At 43.0% G+C, this 12,626-nt stretch overlaps 1 protein-coding gene across 2 annotated transcripts in view; it reads left to right on the top strand.

The window, feature by feature from the left end:
- Nucleotides 1–2,476: 2,476 nt before the first annotated feature.
- The window catches only part of LOC131246310 (ABC transporter B family member 4-like), a 62,925-nt gene continuing 52,775 nt past the window's right edge, over nt 2,477–12,626 (top strand). The window contains exon 1 of one of the 2 annotated variants that reach the window (XR_009171319.1): nt 2,477–2,966. The gene's annotated coding sequence lies outside the window, so the exon portion shown is untranslated. The remainder of the gene's footprint in view (nt 2,967–12,626) is intronic. The other variant, XR_009171317.1, reaches the window with a different exon arrangement.

Here is a 12,626-nt window from a genome sequence, read left to right as displayed (position 1 = left end):
TTCGGTTGGAGCGCGTGACTAACCTGATATCAGGAGTTTACCACATTGTGTTTGACTATCCAAATTTAGGTATGAGACTAGTTTGGATAGAATTCCCTTGTGATGGACCCCATGGCCTACGATACTACGTACTATCATCCCGACTTCACTCCAGCTTAGTCATTTCATTCGCATCGCATATTGCATTTTACCCACGGCATATGACATTTTGGATTGCTACATTTCTACACTTATATGGCTTAGACGGACTTGGCAAGATCTGCATATTGCATTGCATCCGCAGTATATGATATTTGACTCATTATGATCTGCATTGCGTATTCTGATATTATATGACTCATGGACTTACCAGTATATTTCCACTTACTCTGATATCGTATGATTCATTATCTTGTCAGTATTTTCGCTTATTCCGATGATGTATGATTTATAGGATTTATTGTATACTTAGCACTTACCTTATACACACTTTCACCACCCTCTAAGCTTTTCTATAAGCTTATGCACGATAGATGCGTGCAGGTGGCGTTAGGTCGCAGTAACGTTGAACTTGGAGTGTGCAACGGACTTCTGGAGCTTTGATTTTGATACATATGTATTTCCCTTTCAGCATTGTATTCAACTGTTTATATTAGTGGATATGTGATGATGATGTTACTTTTGTGATTTGGGTAAACTTATGGTTATACTTCTTACGAGATAAATGTAAGTTAGAAAATCTTCCTTGTAGGATCCTAGGATCGGAATCTGGCGTATACCCGCTGGGATATGAAAATGGGGTACTACGGAGGCTATCGGCACTAGATTCAGTGATTGAGAATTTTGTGAGCCTGGTCTCCGAGTTTGGGGCGTAACACTGACTTTCGCGACCAATTCGAGTGGCAACTAGAGTGTACACAGCTTGAACTTGACTTGAGTCGGTCCTCGAGCCTGACTGGCTGGCTCGGCTTGGTTCGGTCAGCAGCTCGAGCTAGTTCGAGTCGAGTTCGCCTGTGCAGCATTTTCACAAACACATGAACTACACCTTCAAATTCTCACTGTATGTAAAACAACAGCAGTGGTTTTACACGTATTTCATCAAACACCTTATATGCAACATCAAAATCATGAAAAAAATGGTATTTGTTTGATAAAACGTACTTTCCTTGCACCAGCCGACACTTCGTTGAGTCATTTCATTGAACGCTTGGTGAGCAACATCAATATCAAAGTACCAGACTCACCGAACTGGTTCGATTTGAGTTAGGTTTGATCCGAGTCGAGTCGAGCTTGGGCAAGCTTAAACTCGGTTTGAAATTTTTTTGAGCTAAAAAAATTAGCTTGACTTGACTCGAACTCGGTTTTGAACCGAGTCAAATCGATCTTTTTCGAGTCGAGTCGAGCGAGCTAACCGAGCTAACTCTGGTCATGTACAGCCCTAGTGGCAACCATGAACGACGACCTCAACTGCCTAGTTGATGCCTCACAGTCTCAACCAACGGGATGGTTCTGTATGCCAACCTCGAGGGCGACCTCGGCTGTCAGCCTCGAGGACCAGCTTTGACCAAGGGCTCTGACATCAGAGGTCGGCCTCGACCATCGATTTAGAGGTCAGCCCTGGCTATCGACCTTGGCCTTGGATACTGACCACTACCACGCGAAAGGGAAGATCCCCTCAATATACGAGTATGATTACCCCCTCAAGATCTTCACCGAGAATCACACCAAGATAAGTACGATATATTCAAGAAAAGACCCCTTCTATAATACATATCTATCTATCAAATTCACTGCATGTAAGTATTGTCAATGAGTAATAAGTAAGGACCCTCCTCATTGGAAAAGGAATGCCCAATTACCCTAGCCCAACTAACTTAGGCATTGGAGGGTCTTACAATAACCGGGACCTCTTGTTTCTCTCCTTGTTCTACGGGTGTGTGACGGGCTGACAAGGGCATCTGGACTATAGCATCAACAACAACTAAAAAAAACTTACAGGCATGCAAGTGACCAAGGGGCTGAACTCGGCCAAAACTATTTTGGCCCGGGTTGAGTTTGCTTTCTAAAATGGCGCTGGGCTTGAACCGGGCTTTGCCCGATCCTAACTCGCGACGACGCTGGTGTGAAGTGCACACACCCATATACTTCAATAGGCAAGATCGAACCACTCAAGTGGATACCACAGTGTAGATTCCCGGGCAATTAGTGGGGTCGCAAAAGTGGGCCCCTCTGATCTGCGGCTTGGACATTGATGTGTGCATGTGTGGGAGCAAGTCTATCTCCTAGGATTGGCCAACAAACACGTTAGTGAACGCTTGCCCACATGAGACATATGTCCAAGATCCAAGCCCTTGATCAGACGGTCCACAGCAAAGCTATGCCGGAAAATCAAGTTGGGCCACACGTGAACATTGAACGCCGATGCCTCTACGTTCTTTTTAACCATCCGTTGTATCGGTAACAAATGGCCTACCTGATGAACAGAACATCCAAATCGTTGAGCGAGGTCATTAAGGCCCGACCGATGAACGGCGAACGGTGAACGGTGTAGATCTCGTGTTGTTCATCAACAGAAAGTATGTCTCTGTCCTTCTCCCCCAAGACTCCAGCAAGAGCATCGAAGTCGTTTCAGACAGCGGCAGATTTCTCCAATCAGTGCGCTAGGAGTTAACCTGCTCGCCCTCCCGCTCTCTCAGAGCCTTCTTCTCCCTTCAAAAGCTCCTGTCATCTCCCTACCTGTCTCACTCTTCACTGATTCGAGAGATCACCAGCCGTCCAATCAATGGCGCAAAATACGAACTGTCGATTTCTTCCAATGCCGTCGAATCCGATGACCATCGCTCCTCTCAAGCTAATCCCATGCTCTCGTGAGAGCAATTTCGTTGATGCTCTGTTACGTGGTTAGGGTTTTCGGACTCAGAGCTAATAATGAAATGAAGAGGAGAGTCAAGATGTGCTGTCGGACACAATCAAACAGCTTACTAGAGGTATGCATACTTAGATCTATACAATGATTATTTCTTTGGTTTCTAATTTAAATGAATTCTTTCATATTTAAATTTAAATTTCAATAAAATCCCTTTTCGAATCATCCTCTTATTCAGTCATTCCTCTCTATTGATAACCATATCCTATATTACACCATAGATCATCAAGGCCCATTTGAATGTACTCTCAATACTGGCGCTTGACACCAAAACACAATTTTAAGCCAAACCCCATTTGTTTGTTCGTTTGGATGCATTTCTGCAAACTGTCATCTGATCTCTCTCAATGAAATAAGCGCTAAAAAGCTGACTTGGTGAGTGACCAACAAAATTGCGGGAAACCTCCCTTACACGGGAGTTTCATTCAAACAGCCCCAGGTATTTTCTTACTAACTCCACCTGCATCATTTTGGGCCTTCCCCTTGCTATTTTATAGTCTTCAACTGGAAACCACTCACTCCTAACTGGATCAGTTCTTGGTCTCCGTTGCACATGGCCAAACCATCTTAATCAACTTTAGCTCATCTTATTACTTGTTGGTGCTACTCCTAAGTTCCCTTGTATGCATTAATTTCTGGTACTATCCTTCGTCGTCTTGCAACTCATCCATCTCAACATCCTCATTTCTGCTACACTCGTTGTATGAACATGTTTTCACTAGTCAACATTCTGTCCCATAAAGCATGGCTGGTCTTATAGTTGTCCTATACAATCTCCCATTCAGTTTGGTTGGTGTATGGTTATCACATAAAACTCTAGAGGCACGTCTCCACTTCATCCACCTAGCTCTAATTTTATGAGCAACATCCTTCCCAATCTATTGCCATCATGAATTATCGGCCCAAGATATGAAAATGCTCATTTTGGAGTACTTGGTTGGTATTCTTAAACTGTTCCTTGTTTTCACTCCTATTGTTACTAAAATTGCATTCCAATTACTCTATTTTAGTTCGATTACCATTATGATAGTAATAATCATGATGCATAGTCCCTGTACACATGGACCAAGTTTGCTGGTGGGCCATTGCATGGATGAGTCCCAAGCAAAAAATGGCAGTGATTAGACTATCTTTTCTGTTTGATAAGTGTACTTTTGGACATTGAATATAGACTGTTCTTACTGTTTGCTCTACCATTTCGCGTAGACTACAACGTGCATTTTCCACAACTCATCAGGATGCATTAGGTTACCCACTGAGACGCGGCATACATGCATGCAAATCCAGACTGTCTAGATTGTAGGCTCCTTTGTGTATGGAGCATAGCTGTAATTTGCGTGGTTTGGATGATCCTAACCCTTTGGTTTTGCATGTTAAATTTGAACTGCTGACCCTAGCTTTTTAACCATCCAATTGACGGCCACCAATTGGAAGGTGAGGATCATTTGGTTGGTGTGGTTTTGGTTACGTTCCATTTCAGTGGGGCCCATGATTTGGACGTATATGCATGGATGGCATCGATGTAGTGGACGAGTTGCCACAATTAGCAAGTTGATTGCAAACACATCATATCTAGTGCTTTATATTGTTATTTTTCTCAAGCTGTCTATTTCCAGGCTACTAGCTGGATTCCTAAGATGGTCAGATCACCATGATCTTGGGGCTATTGCGCATCTGGTCCACTAGATGAATGGTGCCAACTGTCATTCAAATGTGCCATTTTTGTGGTTTGGATGTGCTTCATGAATACCACTAGTTGTCAAACCCAAACTTCATATTTGGAACTCTCCAAGCAGTTATGAAATGCAACTTGATGGGGGCATCCCAATTTTCATGGATTGGTGTTTACATTGAGGACAATTTCGATAATAGAAGAGATGTAAAGGCTGAAGGCTGCTCGCTGGACTAGGATTTTGAATCCCATTCTCCCCACAGATATTCAACATTGGGTTCATTCATTAGGTGGGTCTAACCACATATGTTCCATGGCCTGAAAATCAGGCTGGTATGGTTGTCAGGTGGTCTATGTGAAAAAGGAAACCAACTGCACGCATTTGGCATAGACATAACCAATTTGGATGCCCAACCAGCCTGATTTTCAGCCACAGAACATGCATAGAAAGGTTCCCATGATGAATGGCCCAGATCTCTCACACGGGCCACATGGAGAATAGATTCGGAATCCAAGTGGCCTTGGGAAAGAAGGATTATGAGACCGGTCCTATGAATGAGCCGACGTTTATGAAATGGGTGTGGTAATGCTCTGAGTTCAGTCTAGTTGTAGCATACCAAGTGAATCTGATGAAGTAGGCGGACTATTCATATCATGAAGAATCCAATACAAAGTGAACCACAACTGATGCGTACTACAAACCTCATACTTGCATTTGTTGCGCTCATGTTTGGCTTCTCTGCTCTTCATTCTCCCAATAAGATGGAATCATTTGTTTAATTTCTCAAGCCTTTTCTTTCCTTTCCAAAGGGGGGAGGGATTTACTTGATATGGATGGGAAGTGATAGGGCAATCTGCACAAGGAGAAAGTGAAGAGGTGTTCTACATCACACTTGTATGAGCTTTGGGCCACTCACATGCAGGTCTCACTGTTAACATGCCCAGGGACAAAAATCAGTCTAGTGCAATCATCACGTGGGCCACATGTCTATGAGCAAAACCATGGTTAGGAAAAATGCGACTACTGGTCTAAATTCAAAGATAAAGAATCCATCATCGCATCCTCTTCTTTTGACAACTCCATCCTCTATTCCTTGATATCAAGCGCCTGAGTTCCATTGAGATTGGATCCCATCTGCAGCTCCCGGTTCCCTTACACGTATTTCTTCTAGTGAATAATCTTGTCCTTTAGCAGCCTCAACTTTTGTAACAACACAAATCCCGGGTGGTCTTCCACCACGAATGACGCCCACCAGTCTTTAACCAAATCCTTGAAACCAGCTACTTAACCATGACAGCTCAAACCAGAAATGACAAGGGCTCCAATTTTCCTCCTCCACCTCCAATAAAACTGTGCAGTGGTCGTAAATCAGCCTTGGGAATCCCCATTGCGAAATGAGGGGGAATCTCTCAATCCACTTTGGAGGAACCAAAAAAAATATTGAGCCTTAATCTCACATTTGAGGCTTGCTCATTGGACAATATATAATTGACGTCTCCCATTGGCCGATTGACCATCTCATTCTTCTGCATCCAATTCAAAAAATCCCTCATTTTGTGAGTAAGATAACCCCTTGTAGGTTTCTCGAAGGAGAATCTAGTGATTTTAAGCCCCCTCCACGTGCCACCTATTTCCTAACAGCATTGTCCCAACCAGTGTTCGAAATATCGGTATCGCGCTATGTATCGCACCCTTAGGATATAGATACATATTGGTTATCGCATGTGATATATTGTTTGTATCGCATAATTTATCGCACTTTTTGGGAAAAATGGTGAAACATTGGAAAATGGTTGAATTTTTCAATGAAACTTTAGGGATTGTTAAAAAAGACCATAATACACACTTTCAAATCGTAACATCTCAAAAAAAGGTGCACAACTGCACATAATAAGTTTCCTTTGTATTGGGTCCTAAGATATGCGATGTTTTACCGAACTAATGCAGCTATATTTAAATTGAATGCATGACATTTATAAATGTATCAAAGACATGTATGAAAACACAATCAATTCATTGAAAAGCAAAAGATGTAAAAATTAAGAAATATACATATCAATAATGTGGAGTAGTTGTGGCTTAGACCCACAGAGTTGCGCGGTAGCTCGTAATCATTGTCTCCATCTCGACGGGGCTGTGAATACTACCGCTCCTCTGCAAATCGACAATACTGTGCCCATGTCATAATAGAGTGGTACCAGTTAAGATATTCCTTGACATAACGCTGGTATTCATCGTCTTCGAACTGAATCAATGCGCCCATCCGTGGGTACTGTGTAATTGTCACAATCTGTAGCTAATATGGATATGGGAAGGGCACATATGAAGCTCCTTGGTATCCATATTCCTGGCCATGTCCATGCTACTGCTCATCCTTGGACATATGCAGAAGTGAACTCCTGACCATAGTTGAAAAACGATGTGCCTTAACTACTGGAGTCACTCATCGCGTATCCACTAGGTCCATATCCATACCTATACTATGGTACATAACTCTAGCTACTCTCCTGTGTTTGTGATCCATATCCATGTTGTGGCCTGTAACACAAGCTCCCCTCCCTTGTCCGTGATCCAAATCTAGAGCCATCTCGCTTGTCACGAACGCCTGTGTCCCTCATGCATTTTGCCAATAGCTCCTCAAAATCTAAAAGCTTCCTAGTCTGCTTTTTCTTTACTAGCCTTTGATGCTTATATGGCTTATTGTAGATAAGACGGGGTTGTGGTCTCCTGGACGAGAATCATGGGCAGGGTCCTGCGTGGCATGATTGAAATCCTCCTCCCTAGTGAAAGGGCTAAGAGGCCTTTGATCCTTACTCCCACCGTTGCTGCCACCATCCCCGTCGCCATCATCACCACCATCGTTACTTTCATCAGAGTCATCATCACGCCCATTATTGTCATCACTATCATCGGACCCACCCCCTGCATCACTCTTTGACTTAGTCTTGGTGTCAAACAATGTCTCCCCGCCACGTGTCCCGCGTGATAGTGGTTGCCGCAGGCTGCTCCCTGGATTCCTCGTCAATGGGTCGAATGCCTCATTAGAGGACCTTTGCTACTCTACACGTGCGACAACATCAATCCCTTGTGTCACTGCTTCCGCCGCAACATGTAGCTCTAGTCATCCATCTGATGTATCCAAGTCATCTGGCCTAACTCACTGGTAAACTAGGTCCTCATCTTTAACATTTGCATGCTGTTCGACCGTCATCGGGTCCAGTGGGTCTTCCTGCGCTTTTCTTCTTCATTTGGCATGAAGCAACCTCTCTCGTAACTTCATATTGTAGTGATAATACACTAGCTTCTGAAGCCTCTCGTACCATAGTTTATTGCGCTTATTTGTGTGGATGATGGCGAATGTACTCTAATTCCTTTCACATTTATGACGAGGACACTGTCTGCGCAAGCACTACCATTCGTCTGCGTATCATAAAATTCTTTCATTAGTTTTAGATTTTCCAAAATAATATGAAATTTCAATTTACCGCAGTAACTCACATGCCATCACGTTGTTCCTTAACCTCACTGTAGGGGGAACCCAAGCATTCCAACCGCGTCGAAGAATCTAACAATCTGTTGATGGCATATAGCAACCAGGGTATGGAATGATTGAGATGAAGATAAGGAGAATGTAAGTGCGGAACATATTTACTTCACTATCGAAGGTGCCTTTCCTGTACAGTCGGGGAATAAGTGTTTGTGCACTTCATGTACAACCTTCTTTAATGATTTGTCTTTGTAGAGATTCTGACTGTAGTGGTATCTGGGATTTAGGGAATCTGCTAAAAACTAACATCTACACGTCAGTACAACTGTTGTTTATTCTTGCATATAGAATTTTTTTTTAATATGAGTACTTACCGGCCTGATGTAGTGGGTGAGAAAACGTCCTTTCCCAATGGTCATCTATTATTGCATGCACTTGCTTATATGCGTTGAGAGCTAGCCTTGATGGCCTCTTTCATCAGCTATATGGATGGATACAACGACCCCATCAATGGATTTGTCTCATTGTTCACCATCCTCGACACCACATAAATGGGCTCTACAATACCCATTACACTACGCACGTGATCCCAGAACGTATTTGTCAACACCAGCTCATCGATTCATCAAGTTACTTTCTTCACCTTCTTTTTCCATTCTTCATAGTCATGAGAGGCAAAAAGCTCGCGTAACCCCCATTTGTGTTTGAGGAGGCTACTTAAGACGATATAATTTGTGGCGAACCGTGTCGCCTCGCGGCACACTATATCTCCACCACACCTCTCGCGCATCGCGGCTAATAACCATATGTACTTATATACAAAGTTTGTGATGAGTCATGCGTCAGTAATAACGATGTTCAACGACGACCTGTCCTCGATTGCCTGCAGCATGAGATCGGTGCAATGAGCTGTGTAGGAGGTCCAATACACATGATACTTGTTCTGAATATGCTTCCCGGCCTTAACAAATGCACTCCTATTGTCTGTAACAAACTACACAATGTTTCTCCTCCCAACATCTTGCATGGCATTGTGCATTAGTTTGTAAATGTAGTTCGAATCTTTAATCTTATTACTCGCATCTACAAACTTTAGGAATGCCGCCCGTCCTCTGCAATAGACCATAAAATTTATGACCGAAATCTTTATCGGTCTGGTCCAATTGTCACACATGACGGTGCAATCGTACATCTCCCATGACTACTTATATGAATCTACATATGTCTTCATCTCTGCATATTTATCATCCAAATACTTCTCCATGATCTCAAAGGGCGTGGGCGACTGCACACCCTCACCCCCACGCTGCACTTATTATATTCTTGATGTGCGGGCTTTCTGCGACATTCACGGGTATTTGATCATAGATAAAAAGCTTCGCTATAGACTTTCCAACTTTCTTCCTCACATCCTCTTCACTAAATATGTCCTTTAATTTTTTTTCTGTGTCCCTCTTGCCTCTTTGTACATCCTCGGATCTGAAGGTAGATTCGGCACCCGGATACTACTACTCCTACTCATGCCTCATAATCCTCCCCGCCTACTACCCTCCCTTTCACCACCCCTAGAGCTCCCATGTAACGCCCCGAAAATCGGCACCCGAGTATATAGACTCCGATCCCGAGTTCCCAGGTGTTAACCAAATGAAAACGCACATGTCCTTATTCAGATTCAAATTCATTTCACACAGATAATCAAAGTAGCGCAATTCGAATTAGCGGATCCAAAGCGAGATAGAGACGACAATAGATTCAGAAATATGGGGCTAAGAGTTAATGATACAATTTCAATTGTGATGATCGCCTAAAATGAGATTATACAAGCTACAATATACATACCCAAGATTTTTAGTGTAAAGCTTTCAGTTTACTCCCAATTCTCCAAAACGTGACGGCGTTGGCACAACCCGATATAAGCCTATCTGTTTGAGGTTTCACTAGTACCTGCATCAACGATATCCCTAATTGGTATTTTAGAACACCGTCCCAGGTGGGAGTGAGTAGCTAACTTAGTAGTTCCATTAGTTTTAAGTTACACATGCTATCGACACAATCAGTGCAGGTAATGATAAAACAAGAAATCAAACATTTCCTAAATACTTTTGTTAAATGTGCATATGGAGATATGATATGATGCATGCCCTTTCCAAACAACACTCCCTCACAGGCGACTCTGACCACCAGTTTCGCAAATGACAACACTTCCTCATCACGCGACAACTAAGCCTGTTCGCCACATTTTAAGCTAATGCAATGCGGTGAATGATCATGTTAGCCGAGTAATTATTAAGTTCAATTCATCCAGCATATTGGCGAATCTAGGATAATGACGTTATATCACGAGTCTTATCCGAATTACGTGGCTTGTTACCGCACGTGGTGGCTCCTTACCAGTGTCCTTTGATCTAAATTTAGGTACCACTCGTTTATATCACAAATCAATAATTTCAAAGATACGATATAGTACCTAAACGTATGAGGATCAACCCTATATGGGTTGTCACTCAAACCAAGTATGATCACTCAGTTCCGAGGTTGTAACAGCCCACAACACGCTGCCCCGACTGACTAGGGCGCTATTTTCAAAGCCCGACTGATCCCACACATGGACCCGGATGACAACCCACGCTTGGACCGCAACCCGGATGAACAGTGGCTAGGGTGTTACAAAGGTGTGGGCTTATCACATTAAACTAAATCAATACAAAGGAAAAGGCTCGTCACTCAATTCCATTCACGCCAGATCGTTTGAATGGTACTCTGGCACAGAACCATCGGCCGGGTAATTTGACGGGGGCCGTTTGAACAATGGTCTATCACCTCCATCAGTGCTCACTGGTCACTATGGGGAGGCTCGTCACCCCAGCATAGGCTAACAGATCAGACACGGTGTCCCATACCACCATGCTCGACTCATGAGTCTTAGTTGCTCACTGGTCACTACGGGGCAGCTCGTCACCCCAGCGTAGGCTGACAACTCGGACACGGTGTTCTATACCACCATCCCCGACTCATGAGTCTTAGCGGGATCGTATCGCACTAACGGTTATAAATGGACACATCCATTGGGAATGGGGTATCTTAGATTCCATTTGGTCGTGTCATACATTGTGAACATACGTGATCAGTCGGGTAGTGGGCTAATTTGATTTGACCTAGGAGAACCACGACGCAACTTGCATTGGGTGCAAGCATCCCATGTAGTCTAACTATTGTCGGTCGTCTGTATTCTACCCGGGTCGATCGAACAAGCCTAGGGTGACCGCCCTAACTCGGGCCACCCCTTGATTTGAGTGATTCACCAACCGACCCAACATTGTAAGCAACTTAAGCATCACTACAAACTTAACAATTCGTCATGCTGTCAACATAGATTCAACGATACAACCACATAGGCATTTCATCGAACATGTAAACATATATAGGATACTACGTTCACTAAGGCATTAAATCAAACATGTGAGCATGCATAAAATAATACAATCACTTGAGTATTAAATCAAGCACATGAGCATCGAAAAAGTGATACATTCCACCATTCAATCATTTCATTAAACACGTGGGCATCCATATTCAACAAATAACATATATTATAAATAAATCAAAACATTTACATGTTACCACGTACAAATTCATCTATAAGCATCTAATCATTAACTGAGACCATCAAGGGTCGATAAATAGAAACCTAGAAATAATGGTCCGCACCTTATGACGATCTGCTTGACTCGTGACGCTTCTAGGATTAGAAAATTGGGGAAAATGATTCCTATATCAATTTAAAAACAATTAGGTAAGATTTATGTCATTCATCCTTTAAAAACCTAGGTTGGGGAGTAAGATTTATTTCTTACCTTCCAATCGTAAATGGGGTGGATTCGGCGGAGGAAAACGATCGATACTAGAGCTTTGATTGGAGAAAACCGATGAAAGGAAAGCACTAAAGCCTCCCCCACACCTACTCTCTCTTCTTCTCTTCTTCTTTCTCTTCCTCTTTCTTTCCTTTGAAAAATACAAATTCGTATGGGGAGATGGGGTGCCCAAAAGAGGCCCTTATATAGTGTCAGATGTTGCACAAATGGCCCCAAGGGCTAAGTTTTTATTATACTAGCCCTATGGGAGAGTGTTTCTAACCTCTAGGGCCCATTATGGGGTGTACATGTTGATATACACCTTAGGATAGTTAACCTTAATGACGATCTATGTATGGATATGATCGGCCCGCCATTTGGATGCGCCAATCAACGGATATGATTAGAAGTCTGTTTAACGGTCACCGATAGTCGATCGGGGCCGCAGCTATACGGATATGAGCATGGAAATATCATTAACTCATGCCTTGAGTTTGGTTGTGATCTAACGGTTGGAAAGCCACAACTTCACGAAAGAGTGAAAGGTCTATTTCACTTAAGTTTCAAATTTTGGCCTAGGGGATTCGCTCATTGAAAGCACTTAGCTTCTGGCCTAAGTTGAGCCATTCTAGGCACTTTCTTGGTTCGCCACCCGCAATGGACGTCAAGCCCAGTGAGACGAACATTATTTTATAGTTTTGGAACTAGTG

Source organism: Magnolia sinica, chromosome 1 (genome assembly GCF_029962835.1).
Source record: "Magnolia sinica isolate HGM2019 chromosome 1, MsV1, whole genome shotgun sequence".
NCBI lineage: Eukaryota > Viridiplantae > Streptophyta > Magnoliopsida > Magnoliales > Magnoliaceae > Magnolia > Magnolia sinica.
This window is presented reverse-complemented; position numbering and strand designations above follow the sequence as displayed.